Below are 17,865 nucleotides of genomic sequence, written 5' to 3'. Positions count from 1 at the left end.
ACAAGGTGCGTTTTTCAATATATGATATATGACATAAATTCTTAATAGTATATCGACATAAATTACATCCACTTTAGCCTAGGTAAAAGCTTAAATGTAATATGAACTTTAGCTTTAGGTTAACTAAATTATAATAAAACTATCACTTTGAACATTTAGGATGAGACAATGGAGATGTGAAACTGTTTAAAAAAAAGAAAGAAGGAATATAAGATCTTGTGATGTCCTGTATTTGGCATTAAAACTCACCAACTGACTACCCAAATCTAGATACAACAATAACTAGTTTAATCTCTCATATTATGACGTTCAAAAGATGATAGTGGAAATAAACATATAAGTTGAAATAGGTAAACTAAAGATATACATCCAAGGAGGAAAAAAAGCACTTCTATGAACTTACTTATATGCTCAAGAGGGCATTAAGTCTATCTTCCAAATATCCCAATAGGGATGCGTCCTGCAGGCCATACAGTAATAACCAATATAAAACAGGATGAACAAAATATTAGTAGCATATGTTATTTTTTGAACAAAGGAAAAACTTGAAACTACCAATAGGCGTGGTGATCCACAAACAATAAACCTCATATTAACATGTTCATCGTATATCTTTATGACATAAATTCTTAATAGTATATCGACATAAATTACATCCATTTTAGCTTAGGTAAAGCTTAAATGTAATATGAACTTTAGCTTTAGGTAAAAGCTTAAACGTAATATGAACTTTAGCTTTAGGTAAAAGCTAATACGTAATATGAACTTTAGCTTTAGGTAAAAGCTGAATACTTATGAAATAAAAATTGAGAAATAAAATTGAAAAATAAAATTGTTTAGAATTGAACTTATGAAATAGGATATTTTATCAAATTTTGACATGTAGTATATCAAGTTTATTCTGAAGGCTTTGATGATGAATTTCTTTGTGAGGTGTTCGATTTTTTGGCAAAAAATGAGTTGGAGGCCAAAGCTTTCTTAGCAAAAAAAAAAAACAAAACATAGGAAATAAGTTTCCTCAAAGTTAGGATGTGAACTTTTAATGTGGAGTACTACTATTTATGACTTAGACATTATTTAAACTTTAATGTGTTGTAGTAATATTATTATACTTTAATCATATGTCGGTTTGATGTGTTGTAGAACTAATTATGAATTAGACAATATCTTTGTATTATTATGGTTGTATAATATCGTTATCTTAATGTTTGTAATCAAAATTTTCTCCATCATCTCTATCACCTTTTCGAGCATTATGTCTCTATCGGATCCAATAGAAGTTTTTGCCTTTTGAAATTCATTGTTCCAAGCAGATTACTCAGACACCTCAAGCTTTCTATAAGCCAGTGCCAATGTACCACTAAAATTCAGGAACAAAATGACCATAAACAGAACAAAGACAAGTTTTCCACCCAATTAAAATGACTATTCATTTTACGTAAGTATTCTGTTGGCCAAATAAATATTCGACATACGATATGTAGATCTCACTCTCCTCAATTTACCATGCGGGATACTTACAAATGTAGTATATGCACTACTCCCTAAGTCCAATTAATATATCAAATAGAAAAAGGAACCCAAGGTTTTGATGCAGAAGACACAACAGAGATGTTTATCTTTACAACAAACCCCTTTCTTTATACAGATGATGCAATAATGTCCAATTAGTCAGATGGTGACGTTGTTTGATTATATAATAAATCCTTATTTTTAAGCCTCACTTAAAGAAAAAGTTTTAAGTGATTTAGCATGACCATATTGAAACTTTGAAGTTTATAACAACAAAACAGCGACATTCAAAATTTATGGCATTTCAATTTCATCTTCCAAAGGAAAAAGTAACAAATGCAACTCAATACATCATTCGCTAATCACACTGCAGCTGACATTATTTGCTAGATATTTAACTAATGAAATGGCAATAAAAACACAAGCAAAATTATCCCTTACGGTGACGGTTGATAAAGCAGTTAGCATGATAATGACTTCAAAGATACATCACGGATTATAAAGAAGTAGATTCTACAGTGCTAAGGTACGCAATTGCCTTTTTGAGCCAATAAAATTTTATAAAATAACTTAAAAAAATTAAAATGTAAATAACAAGAAAAATATAAAAATATATACATTTTTACAAAAAAAAACAGATTTCGTAAATTGTTTTCAGGAAAACTAACCAAACAGCGTAAAACATTTTACAATGCAGCATCCAAACAGTGTAATTGGTTTTCTGGAATTGATTTTCCAGAAAACCAATTACAGCCAAACAAACAGACCCTAAAGTTCCGGCTTGATATGGGCTGGTCCGGAATTCCTGGTTGGGCATCGACATCTGCCCAAATAATTTGGGAAAGTATCACAAGCGGTAGTTTTAATATACAATTAATGAAAGACGTTATCGATTTTTTTTAATAAAACCGATAAAAAAATTATCTAAGATATTATTATTTCTATCAGTTTTATTATTATTGGGCATTTTACCGGTTTTGTTAACATATCCGGTAAAGCGTTACTTAAAACATTATTTTTTTTATCGATTTTGTTATCATTTGACACTTTACCGGAAATGTTAAAAAACATTAATGTTTTAAATAGAAATAATAATGTTTTAGGTAATTTTTTACCGATTTTATTAAAAAAAATAAAATAAAATCAGTAACGTATTTTTTTAATTGTATATTCAGACTATTGTACGGTATAACTTCCAAACAATGTAAAGTCTGATGCCCTTTGTGGGAAAAATTGGTGAAATAGGAATGATGGTGAATTATATATGAAAATAGGTCATTTTAAACAATTTGGTGTAAAGTTGTTGTTTTTTAAGGCATGATTTTGTCTAAAACACAATGTTTATCCAAAATTCGAGTTAAGATTTATATAGGGGTAAATAACACTGTTTCTAATTGAATTATATTCTCTTTCCTATTTTTTCATCCAACTTTCAATTTTTCTATTTTGCTCACTTAACTTTACAAATTGAATCATTTTGTTCACTCTGCCGTTAACTATTTAACGGTGTTATGACGTGACACAAGTATCAAAACGATATCGTTTTGAAAAACTCAAATATACACCACAATGACGTCATTCTGAATCCTATATTGAAAGTTCTGTGAGTAAAATAGGAAAGGGAATAAAGTTTAGTGAGGAATTGCGTAATTTACCCCTTTTTTTCTTTTCTTCTTCATTTTCTATCCACTGGCCACCATGTCATTTTCGTTTCGGCCACTGTCGGTTCATATTAACCCCCTGAGTCTGAATATGGTGGTGGTTTCACCGAAAAATATCCCAAAACCCGTGAAACTTGACTGAAACGTTTCGACTTCATCACTTTCAATTTCAAATTCGTGGACTTCAGAACAACTTCTAAAAAAATGGAGGTCGGATTTGAAATCACGACGTCGAGGCGAAGCGACCCATGAAATTTGGGACCGAACGACCACCATCTACGGCGGTCGACGGTGACCGATGATGGCATTTGGGCACCTTCTGATTTTTTGTTATTTTCTCAACTATTTTATATTAAAAAAACCACTTCATCTAGTCGTTAGAGAGAAAACGTGAAGTGAGCAAAATGATTTAATCTGTAAGTTCAATGAGCAAAATAGTAAAATTGAAAGTTGGGTGAGAAAAATAAGAGATAGATATAGTTCGGTGAGGGACGATAAAATTTACCCTTTATATATCAGTGTTGTTATCGTCGTTTGATTTGATTAATATTCATATATGTGTGTGTGAAATTGTAATTTTCGATTCGGGAAGAGTTAAGTTTGTTGGGAGAAAAACTATATTTTAATATAATATTAAAGTATGTTTAATCTAGGATTTGTGCTCTTGTTTACGATGACGGCAAACATATGGCACTCTTTAGGGGAAATATCAATTACAAACCTTGGGGAGGGCGTAACCTTTTTCGAGTCTATCATGTGATTGATGCTGACAAGACAGAAAATGATGGTCTCTGATACTTCAATTAACACATTCTAATCTTTCATAGACTGAAACATGTGGAAGATCCTATGATGACTCTACTACAATCAGTTGACTTTTGGGTGCACATTAATGACCTTCCAGTAGGATTTATTTCAGAATAATTTACAAGACAGCTGGAGAATTTCATTGGAGGATTTTTGTGGTATGATGCATCGACAATAAAACTCAAGTACAGATGGTGCATAAGGGCGAGGGTAAGGCTACTATGAAAATAGCAGAGAATTATAGTCACAATCAGATTCCTCTTTGAAAGCCTTACCAATGCAAAGGACGGTATAAGCAGGTCCTTGCCTGAGAAACTGGACATACTATGAAAACGAGTAAGGGACAAAACAAGGACCGCATTGCATATTGACTTAGTTAGCCCACTAATAAAGCAACTTTTCATAAAAGATGAGGTAAAATTAATATAAAGACATGAATACAATAGAGATGATGGGAATTTAAGAGGAAATCTTAATAGACAAAGGGGAAAGAGCAAAACGAAAAAGGCATTTTCATTCAAACGTTTCAAGTTCACCAAAGCATGATATCGACAGGCATGAAGAATCAGGCCATTCGGATGTAATGAAAACCCTAAGCCGAAACGTCCGGAGTTTGGATAGACCTCAGACGGTTGAATGTCTCAAGCATAGACTGAGGCATAAACTGAGAGATACCAACTCATCGGTAGTTTTTTTCATTGAGACGAAACTACAAAGTGAAACTATGACAAAGATTTGTAGATCGATTGGTTTTAGGAATGGCATTGAATTACATTCGATGGGAACCAGTGAAGGTTTGAGTTTAGGGTGGAGGAAATCAATTAACATAACACTTTGATATTTCTCAAAATCACATATAAATGTTCTGATTGTAGATGACACGAAAAGAAAACTATGGAGGTTCACTGGTTTCTATGGCGCACCAGAGGAGATTAGAAGAATTCGTGGGGCATAATTTACGAGATGATGTACTCTCATTAAAAGCAAGGAGATTAAATTGAAACGAGAGGCGAATGACTTAATTTCTCAAAGCACTATCAGATTGCAGATTAGAGGATGTAGGCTACCATGGAATTAATTCATTATTTGATACAGGATAAGGAACAAAAGAAGATCAGTTTTGGCACTTTAAATTCGAAGCATTATGGCTATTGGAGGACTCGTGTACAGAGGAAGTAGAAAAAATTTAGACGACTAACACAGGGATAGAACTTGAGAAGTTAAGTACAATTCGAATAGCTCAGATAAATGGTTCCAAAAAAAGCGAAACGAGAAGAACCTAAAAGATAGAGGACTCAAAAAAAAGTTAGAAGAATTAATGGAGCAAGAACCTTCTGATGAAATACTAGGAAAGATAGCTGAATTCAAACTGAATTTAACCTTGGAGACAGATAAAGCATAAATCTACTGGGAATAGAGGGCAAGAGCAAACAAGTTGAAAAATGATAACAATAATATGATTATTTTCATCGTTACACATCCTAATGAAAGAGGCATAATCATATTTGATTGACTGAGAACGAAAAAAAGATCACTCTCAAAGAGAAGAGAAAATACAAAATTGTACGAAGACATATTTCTCAGAGCCTTTCACTTTGGAATATGCAATAGTGAAAGGAGAAATTACATCTACATTTGTCCAGTGTATCACTGAAGAAATAAACGATAATTTATTGAGATCGGTCACTTATAAAGATGTCACAAGTGTCGTAAAGGTAATGGGTCTAGTAAAGACTTTCGAGGAGGACGGGCTAGGGATTATATTTTACCAGTGATTTTGACACATAATCGAAAAGGGAAAATGCATCAAACTTCTTCAAGGAGACCAACATAGAAGAAGTCTATTGTACTGACATTGTGTTGATATCCAAGGTTAGTGAGTCGAATAAGTTAACCAAATTTTGACCAATTAATCTGTGCCATGTGTTGTACAAAATCGTCTCAAAGATACTAGTACACAGAATGCATGACTATCTTCATCTTTATATTGATAAGGACTAAAGTACTTTTGTTCTGAGAAGGTTGATAACAGATAATATTATAACAGTCTATGAGTTGCTACACTCGTTTGCGAAGAAAAAGGAAAGAAAAAGGAGATATTTTGCTATGAAACTAGAGACGAGCAAAGTATATGATAGAGTGGAATGGACTTTTATTTGACATATAATGGAAAATTGGGTTTCTCTAGGGTATAGAAACAATTGTTTGTTGTGTAACAACTCAAAAATCAGGTTAATAGTTTCGGATAAACTGTTTGGGCTTAGAGTGCCATAGCAGGCCTTATTAATCAATTAGGTTAAATGTGGCATGGATTTTGTCTTCGGTTGAGCCCAAAAGAGTTTAAAAGGGGCATTTATGGATTGAGGGCATTTGAGGGATGACCAAAGAAGCAATTTACCCATGGTCTAAAAAAAGGGCTAATCTCTCTTAATTGCGCATATGTCACACATTGGAAAGAGAAGATACCCCTTTTTCTTCCTCTTCATATTTCCCATCCTCTTCCTTGTCTCGAACCATCAAAGGAGACAACTTATTTATTACATATTCCTAGTTCGGATTTATAAAAGGTAAGAAGGATAATATCATCCTCTAGAGCTCCATTTCAAGCCCATCATCTAAAGTTTTGGCTATGGTATTCCTAATGGGAGTTTTGGAGAGGTTTCGGTTTTAGTATCCTAAAGTGTTCCTAATTCGTTCTTAAGTGCTTAAAACCATATTTTCACTCATTTAGAATCTTTAAGCACGTTAGTAATCCTCTTCATTGTCTTTTGTTAGTGAGAGAAGTTTGGGAAAGCTCCAAAAGCAAGAACAGTGAGAAGTTGGTGCTTGAGTGACATTGAAAACTTTTTTCAGCAAATTTTAGTAAGGTAACATACTCCTAACTCACTTATACCACCTGTAGTTCATTAGGTTGTGATTTGCTTGCTTGTTTTATGGGTGCTAAATGGGTTGTTGTGATTTATGAAGGAAATGAGATGTTTTGATGTTTAACATGCTTTAAAATGACCTATTATGATCCCTTGAAACTCTCATCAAGCTTAAATAACATTTAAAGGTTTTAGAGGGACTTGTGAGGGGAGTGAGATGATATTTTCGTTCTCAAATAGGATATTTCTAGGGTTTAAGTATCAGTACTTGGTGAACAGTATCGATATTGTTTGTCATATAGCCTAAGACAAAGGGGATTTTGAGATGGTAGTATCGATACATGTTCTTTGGGTATCGATATTGTTCCTTAGGTAATGATACCCAAAGATGGGTAACAGTACCATATGCAAATGACATAATCCAATGGTTGTTTTAGGTATCGATACTCATGGGGGTATCAATACCCTAAGGGAAAAATATCAGTAGTGAGTGGCTAAAATAAAACATCGAACCAAATTTAGGTATTGATATCTAAGATGGTATCGATACTTTAAAGCTGTAGTATTTATACTCCAAGTAAGAGTATCGATATTAATAGTGTCCCACAATTTTCAATAACATATTTTAGTATCAATACTAGAGGGTCGATACTAATACAAAATGGGGTTAGTATCGATACCCTCGTACCAAATTTGATAGGGAGCCTGATTTTGGATTTAAGATCTGGGAAGGTTTCAAACTCCCGTAACAACTCTAATAAGTTTGAGAGTGGAAGCCAAAATATTGTGTGAAAAGGAAACGAGCGTAACAATGAAATGATTCATAAAACTCAAACCCTTGTGTGAGATTATGGAAACGAAAAGGACACCCGAATTACTTGAATATATTACATTCGTCTAAACTTATGAACGAGATATCTGGATATTCTCTTACCAGTCTTAAGGTACTTTAGTATTAGTGTGATAACACTTTTGTATCAATGCTGAGGCACTTTTGTATCAGTGCTGAGGCACTTTTGTATCAGTGCTGAGGCACTTTAGTATAAGTGTTACGGCGCTTCCATTAATCGATGGCTAAGCCTCGATATACATATTGTAACGTCTATGCATATACATCTATATTTGATGTTTTGCTATGTCCTATGCTTGATGTTATTCATTGTCGCATGACTGTACTTGTTAGCGTACACAATTAATGGATGTATATAGTATAGTAGAGTTATCTGTATGACACTATGCTCATAGATCAGTATTCAAAATTTGTTTTCGTTCATAGGTTAGTAAGTGTCAATTGAGGAGTTTATTGCCAGTGTGACGGTTCTAGATTTTGACAAGTTGCAGAGTATGTTTCGGTTATTTTAGAGGACAAATATTTAAGAGACATTTGGTATTATTGACTCGTAACTCTTTTGTTTAAAACTTGAATGTTTATTTTGGATATTAAATTGGTAGCTCCCCACTTGTAAATCTATAATATTTATGTTTTAAAAAATATAAAAGATTTATTTGTGTTTGAGAAATGTTTTAAAAAAATAGTTAGCAATTTCGGTGGCTCCGTGTAGTATCCAAATTTTCTGGACTTCGGATCAGATTGTATTTGGGTGTTACACGTTGTGTTTCTACTGTCATATACTCTATAGTGATAAATGGAAAGATAGGGGAACCTTTTCATCCCAGAGAGGGCTAAGATAAGGAGATCCAGTCCATATCTTTTCTTGATATGTATCATGTTCCATGGCTTTCCATTAGACGTGTTCAATGAATCATGAATGGTTATAACTCTTGGAATTGAAATGTCTCCTGAATCTTCATAAGTCAAGTGCTTTGGATGATCAAATTGATTCCTTTGTCCTTCATTAGATGTATCTCTTGGTCCTAATATGACGCCTCAGATTGGATCTAGTCACTCGCATCAGTCTTCCCCGGGATTAATTCCAACTAACCTGCATGGGAGTAAGCTCCATAGGCGACAGGCCCTTTATTACTCCCAAGTAGCATTTTTTGGGAAAGAAGGTACCACAGACAAGTTTAAAAAAAGTAAAGATAATCAGGTATGCACCCACGATCACACATCTACTATTTGAGGACGTTGTTTAATTTTTGGGAAAGTAACAACAAGAACAACAAGGGAATTGAAAATTTTGCTTTAGACCTATGATAAGAGTTCGAGACAGTTTACAAACTTTGATAAATCAAGAATTTTCCTCAGCTCTAATGTTATAGATTCTAACAAAAGTGAGAAGTAAGAAATACCTCAAATCCGAAGAAGTATTTGGGATTACCAACCCCTAATAGGCAGGAACAAGAAGTTTCATAAAGATGAAGGAAAAATTTTGGACTTGAGTCCATTCATGGAGTACAAGGATGTTGTCGCATGGAGGCAAAGAGATTTTCAATAAATTAGTGATGCAAACATTGATTTTGTTCAATTTGAACTGCTTTTTACTATAAAAAAATACTGTGTGAGAAATTGAAAAGAATAATGTAACGATTCTGGTGACAAATCTGAGAAAAAAAGAATACATTGGTGTTTACGGGGAAACCTATGTAAACTAAAGGATGGAGAATTCTCAATCAACCAACCTCATTGGTAAGCAGATTACTGAAAGCTAAATATTTCCATTCCACATAGTTTTACAATACAAAGCTAGCTAGGGTCGCAAACCGTCATACATATGGTGAAATATATCGAGCGCAAGGGGCTTAATTGAAGAAGGAATAAGATGGTAAGGTGGAAACGGTTCAAGTATTGGGACCTGGAATGATTACTGACTCTCGATCTCCTTACTAAGACGATTACCCAATCCAGGAGTAGAAGGCATAGACAAAGTGGTCGATTTAATCAATTCTGAAACAAAACTTTGGAAAGAGGACCTAATTGATAGTGTCTTTACACTCGAGGTTGCAGAGAAAAATAAAGCTATATTTATTTTTATTTTCTATCAGCAAGACGAAAGAGTCTGAAGTAAGAAAGACACAGGACAATATACGGTTCAAAGTGGGTACAAGTTGTTAATAGGAATAGAGGAGAATTCACAATTGGAACATGTGATTTTTAAACAACTATAGGTAATAAAATGCCAAACCAAATAGAATCTAGACTACATATCACAAAAGAATGTACACTGACTCATGGAGTATGACATAAACTACATTATCAATGACTAAAAATAATAACCAATGAAGCTTCAAAGGGATGGTTGAGTTGGGTTTTCAAAAACTACGAAATTGAAAAGCATGCAGAAGTGATAATATGCATCCAGCATCCAGCATCCAGCATCCAGCATCCCGCATTGTAGTATGCAAGAAATAAGAAACTACATGAGGGAAAAACATTAAGTAGAGGAGAGATCATTAGCATCATACACGACCAATGCAAAGATTTTATCTTAACAAATACCAGATAACAGGGTCCTCCACAAATAAATGACGGAAAATGGTCTCCGTCTCCTCCAAACTTGGCGAAGATGAACTACGATGCTAGCTTCAAGCAAAACGAAAAGAAATCACATGGTCACGAGTAATAGCCAGAAATAATGAAGGTTTTGAATTGGGAGCATATGGAAGACAAATCTTGTGAGCTTCATCAACTTTTGCCGCTGAAGCTGTGACTGCAACCATGCTCTACAACTGACTGCTGATTTGAGCATTGGAAGTATCATTTTGGAGGGGGACTCCAAAAATGGTAACATTGAATCTCTCGTCAACAATATCGGTCCGCTCGATAATTTGAGCGGTGAAACAGCAAGCAAAACAATTCACTGCATGTGATTACAGATTTCTTCTGAGATGTGAAAACAAATTAGCACATCTTCTTGTCACAAATCCGAGCTTGGGAGAGGAGGATGTGTTTTTGGTGGAGGAAATTCCAATTCGTACAACAAACCAAGCTAAAGAGGACAGACGTTAGATCGACTCACAATAGACGCGAGTCATTGGGTCAAAATAAGTATGGAAGGCTCTATCATTTCCAGTTTATAAATTAACCTTTTTGTGCGGGCTTCATCATGTTAAACCAGATATGGGTTAGAGGAGATGAATGAGCGACTCTCTCTTGACTCAATTGAGGTGGAAAAAAAGGGCCCTTGATTGTATCAAGTTTTGATTAGATTTCACACGTATTTGATAGGACAAAATTTTCTAAAAAAATTAAATCAGATTAATTTCAGGATGAAATTTTTATAACAAAACCCAACCTAAAATAATAGTACAAGTGTACAACTTTATTACATGTATTTTGAGATGGTTGTTGAAAGTATATATATTGACGTGAGATAATTGGGTGACCACTGCTATAGTTTACTCTAATATTAAATATTAACGTGATAATTCTGTCAGATGTCCTCAAATTACGGTTTTAGCTTTTAAATTGATTCTCAAATTTTAAAACACTGTAATTTTATCTCTTTGAGTATCAATTTGGTCCTTTTGTTGTTTTAACCATTGATTTAGACATTAAAATGTCATCTAAAAACTTGACATACGCAAAATGTATCGAAAACGTGTGTTTGTGTAAATGTTATGATTGATTAAAATACATGAATATGAGTTTTGACGTGAATCTATAAGATTTTTTTTTTAAGTTAGGTTTTGAGGTAGATGACGGTGAGTTTGAATCGATCAAACAATGTTCATTCGACATAGTTATAATTGTTCTAACAACTTGCGCAAAGTTCATAAATTTATTATTGTTTATTTTTCAAATATATGATAAATTATTATGTTCAATGATTTGTTTTAAAGTTAACAAAGTAGAAGGGAGCTTAAGAATCTTTGTCCGGCAAACGGCCCGGGCCAAGTCACAGACCACGACACGAAATGGAACTGACTGCGAACCCACTGACATGTTTATCGGAATTTTTTTAAATTATTTATTTAATCTTTTATTTAGTAGGTTAAACTATATCAGTGACCATCAAATTATATTTTTTTTCATTTTAATAATTATTTTTAAATTTTTGTCAATCATGTCACTCAACTATTTAAATACTTTTAATTAGACTACTTGCCGTTAATATTTAACGGAAACACTAATGTTAGTGTTAATAAAAGTAATATAATTACATTTAATCCTTAATATTTATGTATCCTATAATTTTATCATGATTTAATTTAATTTAATGAAATAATATCCAATTAGATGATGAAATGTCATAATTAGATTTAAAGATAGTTTATTGATTTTAATTATTTTATTTATTTATTTCGTGTCCAATCAAGGCCACTGTTTAATGCAAGACATTGTGAGTCTTTGAAGCCAAGGAAATTGAACCACAGACCTTTGGCACTCTCCGCTCACGCCTAAAGCCATTAGGCTAAGCTTTCTAATTGGTATATTTCACAACATTATGTATAATTTATTTTTAATAATAGAAGAGTAAAATGGAAATTATATAAAGGGATTTAAATTTGGGAATTAAAGAGATTGCAAACACCCCAATCATTAAATCAAGTCTATATTCGATTAAAAATTTATATATATATATATATATATAATCATTAAATTAAATTTTAAATAAAAATAAAATTTTAGATTTTTAATTTATATTTATTTTATATAATTTCTTTATATATAATCATTAAATTATTTTTATTTTAAAAATAATTTAATTTTTATATATAATTTAATCATTAAATTATTTTTATATATAATTTAGTTTTTTTAAATAATTTAATGATTATATATTAATAATTAAATAATTATTTAATGAAAAAAATTTCAAGTGTATAATTATTAAATCGCATGTTAACAGACTTAAAGAAGAAGAAAGCAAGCAGCGAAAGATTTGATAAACTTTTTTTCCTAGTTCATATTAGCAGTATGTAGAATTATATACATAATGTTGTGAAAATACTCACATGTTTGCATTAAAAGGGTGGTGACACGTGTCACCATCTGATTGGGCAAGAAATAAAATAAATTAAATAGTTAAATTACTAAATTATCTTTTAATCTAGTTGTGACACGTGTCATTTTCTAATTGGGCATTAATTTTATTAAATAAAATAAAATCATGAGCAAAGAATATAAATATTGAGGATCAAAATTGTAATTATACCACTTTTATTAACAGCTACATCAACACTTCCGTTAAACGTTAAGGGCTAGTGACCTGATTGAATGCATTTAAATAGTTGAGTAGCCTGATTGACAAGAATTCAAAATGATGGTCAAAATGAAAATGGGCTATGGGCTATAGTCGGGTGATCACTGGTATAATTTATCCTATTTAGTGTGGTAAAATTTAATTAATCATGTATGAAGTAAATGATCTCAATGGTTAAAAAATTTATTATTATTTCTTAAATTCAAATTCAAACATTGCTTATATAAAAGTATAAATGTTTATTATCGAATGTTTGGAAAATTTTAAACAGATTTTATATTTATAAAAATTAATTAATCATATTTTTAAATAAAAATTTAATTGATTTATTTTCACATTAAATTTTATTTTATTATCGCCTAATACTATAATAAATGTTGCAATATAAGGGGAAAATTACAGTCATATGTCGCACACTAAAACACAGTTAATGCGACACCCTAAAATATATTACTAATTGAATTGTTTATATTACGTAAATAAAAAGGATAAATTTATATTGGTATCTATTATCATTTTTCTTTCACTTATTACCTAAACTTTATTTTTTCAAACATAACCCAACAATGTTAATATGGTATAACATGTTTATATTATTACTTTCACATCACCTTGTCTTATATATATAATTTTATTCAACCAATCAAGTTGGTGACATGTGTCACCACCTATGAGGATAAAATGAAAGAAATTATTTTGGATCCCATCTTGAATTGAAGATGTGTCTCTTGCTTGAAATGCAAAGCACTCAATTATTAAGCTAATCTAATCATTTTAATAAATTTCATTACATTATGTATTTAACTTAAATAATAATATCGCCACAAAAGTAATATATTTTATGATTATAAATTCGAATGTAAGACAATTTAGATTAATAAACTATCATTACTGTTGAGTGTAGACATCGAATATAAGGCATACAAGCAAAAATATAAAAGACGTAAAAAAACTGCAATAAGGTCAATCTCAAACAAAAGCTACCGAAAGCAAGGTGGAAGGTGCAGACAAAATCACAAAAATAGAACAAACGTCCAAAGATTCCCAAAAAGATAAGAAGTCGACTATGGGTATTGGATAAGGTGCTCATCACAACATTTCGAAAAAGGTTCATTGACTGTCCACTGCCACCTACAATTTAACCAACCGCCAAAGCGAGGGAAAACATCTCAAACACACGTGAAAAATCACTAGCTTGGAAAAAGAAATTAGGGTTCTGGGTGGATAATTGGTTGTTTTGGGTTTTGGGGGGAGATGTACACAGGTTCTATGCGAAGATCTTTCAAGGACTCTCTTAAAGTACTAGAAGCTGATATCCAACACGCTAATAACTCTGTAAGTCCTGGAAAATTTTCTGGGTTTTGTTTTTTTTCTTGCTTTTTCATGGTTTGGGTTCTTCCTTTTGGTGATGCTTTTCTTTGTCTTTGCTTTAGTTATGGTGGGAATGAATGATACTGTTGATATTTCTCGAAGCTTTTTGTTTGAAAATTTCAAAAACAATGGTGTTCAGATTATTATTGTGAATTTTGTTTTACTGGCACATCATAATTTTATCAGTTGCTCTTAGGCCTTAGCTAGGTATAAACATAATTGTTGACTAGGGACGGAGTAAAAATAAAACTTTAGGGCGAATATAATAGTAATAAAATAATGATATTTCTAATTATTATGTAATCAATTTATTTTTTTAGAAAATAGGGTCATATTCTAATTTGTTTAATTTTGAAATTCATAGGGATTTAAGAAGAATTCAAACTAAAAAAAATGGCGAGTCATGGCTTAATTCTCCTAGTTTAAAAAACTAAGGATCCAAAAAAGTAATTTGACCCAAAAAACTGGAGAGCTAAAGCTTAATTTGCTTAGTTTCGAACTAAAGGACCTAACAAGCAATTGAAACTAAAAAATGGGAGGGCAAAACTTAGTTCGTGTAGTTTTAAAATTAGGAGGGACCTAAAAACATTTGGATATATAAATTTTTTGGGGGCCATGGCCCCTGGGCATCCCACCATAGCTTTGGCTTCATCACTGTTGTTGTCATTCTGTATAATTTTGCTCCGTGCATTCACATTCACCATATTTTTTTGACCCACATTGGCTTCCCATAATCATCATGTTCTTCTCATTCGGCTTAACGCCCCCGTGCAATGCAAGGTGCAGGGCGTCGGATTTTCCAAGGAGTATGATGGGGCATGCCTTCAAATGAGAATGTCATACAGTCCCAGCCGCGCACCTCTTTTTGTTTTTGGTGCAGTGGACTGACTTTCACCTTGCAGGAGCACTGGACTGTTAAGAAACTTATTTACAAGGTTGTATCTTGTTATTTATGTTTATCTCAATTGTTTATACGATGGAAATTAGCTTGATTTAATCATCCTATTGCATTCGCAGGTTTATGATGATGGAACTACCACTATGTCTACACATGAAAGAAAGCAAGCATCAGAGAGTTCTATGGTATCTTTCTCCGTTGAGTGGTGAATTGTAGAACGTGTTCATAAGTTATCCTAATGCTTCTCAATTCCTTCGTGTCCAGCTGTTATCTATCCCTCTTTGCAGCAAACTTCAGAGTAGTGTCACTGATACCGAAGATAAAAAACAGAAAATCATGCAGGAAAGGTATCGTAGAAGAGGAGATGAAGAGTACAGGCAACTTACGATTTTGATTTCGAAAGAGAAGAAGAATGCGGAATATGCATGGAGACGGACAGTAAAATTTTGCTACCAAATTGCAACCACGCCATGTGCTTGAAATGTTCGTGAATGGTATTCTTCCTCTTCAAAAGCCCTTAATCCCCTCATCCTTTCTCTTTAGAAATCCGGTAAAGTTGTCCTGTTTTGACATCCCGAGAGTTGATTGGATAACAGTTTCGATATCCTACTAATTTAACCTTTAGAGACAATATGACATGAATAGTACCTTAATTGTTTCGTTCTAACCTTGCTTAGGAAGTATTGTGATGAAAGTGCTTTTGAACCTGGTTTTTAAGGGCGCAAGTCGCACCCTGAAGCCTAGGCAGAAGGAGCAGGCACACACCTTTTCGTATGCGAGGCGCATCGTTTGGTACTATAATATAAATCAAACTAATACTTTGACAACACACTAATACTTTGTAGCGCAAACACAACTACTCAAACTTGAATTTCTTAGAGAGATAACTTTTTTTACCAGTGAAGAGTGACTATTTGTAATTTATGATAATTTATAGAAGACAGGAAGAGTGACTATTTTGCTTAACCTAGCTATCTCTTTTTTTGTGTTTTCAATGTATTTTCTCCTTCTATACAGGAAGATGCATGCATATGTCAAAATAGAGATGTGAGCTAGTTCCTCGTCTAATTCATGCATTTAATCCTACTGTTAAATGCAGCACGTCTAATTCAATGCATTTAATCCTACTATTAAATGCAGCACGTCTAATTCAACGCATTATTTTTCTGTTAAATGGAGCACATCTATCCATGCATTCTAGTTTGTTAACCTGATCACTCATTCACTATAAATTCATTTGATTGTACTGTTTCAATATTGATTTCATCTCTTCTCTGCTATTTCAATACCCTTATTCCTTTCCTCTCCTTTCCTTTATCAAAATGTCGATTAAAGAGATAAACCCTAACCAGTGATTACCAGCCACCACCACTAAAGGATTCAACCAAAGACAGATTTTGAAAGTTAGGGTTTAACTCCAGAAGCTCCAAGCGCTGCCGCCCGTCGCCCGGCGGCTAAAGCTCGGAGGCGCGCGTGTATTTCGCCTTGCCTCAGCCCAGGCGGGAGTCATTTTAGTGCGCCTTGCGCCTAGGTGCGCCCGAGGCTTGCCTTTTAAAACTAAGTTTTGAACGTGTCATCTCGAGTCCGAAATGCTTTGAATAGTTGAATTTATTCTAGCCTTAAATATAGTGTCTTGACTTAAATATCATACTGTTTCCTCCATATGGTTTCCCTCTTTCCTGATTATCTACTAGCCGATCATTGCCTCTTCCGGTATGATCAAAGTTCCTTAGAACTTAAAAAGTAGTACCGAATATACTTGTGGCAATGAATTGCAGGCGAACAAGATCACAGTCCTGCCCTTTCTGTCGTGATAGTCTCAAGAGAGTTGACTCTAGGGATCTCTGGGTATACACAGACAGAGGGGATGTAATCGACATGGCCACGGTGATGAGGGAGAATCTAGAAGGCTTTTAATGTACATAGATAAGTTGCCACTTATTGTACCTGATGCCTTTTGATGATCACTATAGTCTATAATGTTGTCTCTGCAATCCCGGGTATGTTCATCTTGACGTATAAAAGACTATGTCCGAGTATCAACAACCAATTAATCTAGTGGGGTGAGATATTAAATCTCTTACATGTCGGTGGTTCGATCAATATATCAGATACAAATCTGGTTAAACCAAAAAAGATCATGTCCGAGTTATGTGGGCTGGTGCTGAAGTTGAGGTAGTTTATCTAGGATTTATGAAACTGTATTTAATACATGTGTTGTGTACATTCTTTGTATAGCCTATGTTTGATGAAAATCCTTGGCCAAATCATAACCTGTTGTCTGGTTTTTACTTGCTCTCTTCTTTACCAGATTGATGCCTTTTGAGTTTTTGCAGTGTCATCAAACAGAAATAAGGCTTTATTCACTATTTAGACCCTGTCTTGTACTTTTTCCCACTTGGTATTTAATTTCTGCTTAAGATATATGAACTCATATTTTTTAAATTTTTTTTGGTTAAGTCTATGAATATCTTTTACACTAATAATCTCTATATTTCGTAATTTTATCACTTCACGCTTTTGACAAGTGGCAGACCTTTTGGGTGGTTGATGATCAAATAAAAAATGAAAATATAATTCTAACTTAAAAGCTGTATAAATTTTATCAAAAAGAAATAGTGATACTGATATGTATAAATTTT

At 33.1% G+C, this 17,865-nt stretch overlaps 1 pseudogene; it reads left to right on the top strand.

Moving 5' to 3' along the window:
• The window catches only part of LOC120214674, a 34,106-nt pseudogene extending 16,596 nt beyond the window's left edge, over positions 1–17,510 (top strand).
• Positions 17,511–17,865: the final 355 nt, after the last annotated feature.

This window comes from Hibiscus syriacus, unplaced genomic scaffold, assembly GCF_006381635.1.
Source record: "Hibiscus syriacus cultivar Baekdansim isolate YM2019G1 unplaced genomic scaffold, ASM638163v2 tig00110085_pilon, whole genome shotgun sequence".
Classification (NCBI taxonomy): domain Eukaryota; kingdom Viridiplantae; phylum Streptophyta; class Magnoliopsida; order Malvales; family Malvaceae; genus Hibiscus; species Hibiscus syriacus.
The sequence above is the reverse complement of the archived record's forward strand: the minus strand, read 5'-3'. Positions and strand labels throughout refer to the sequence as shown.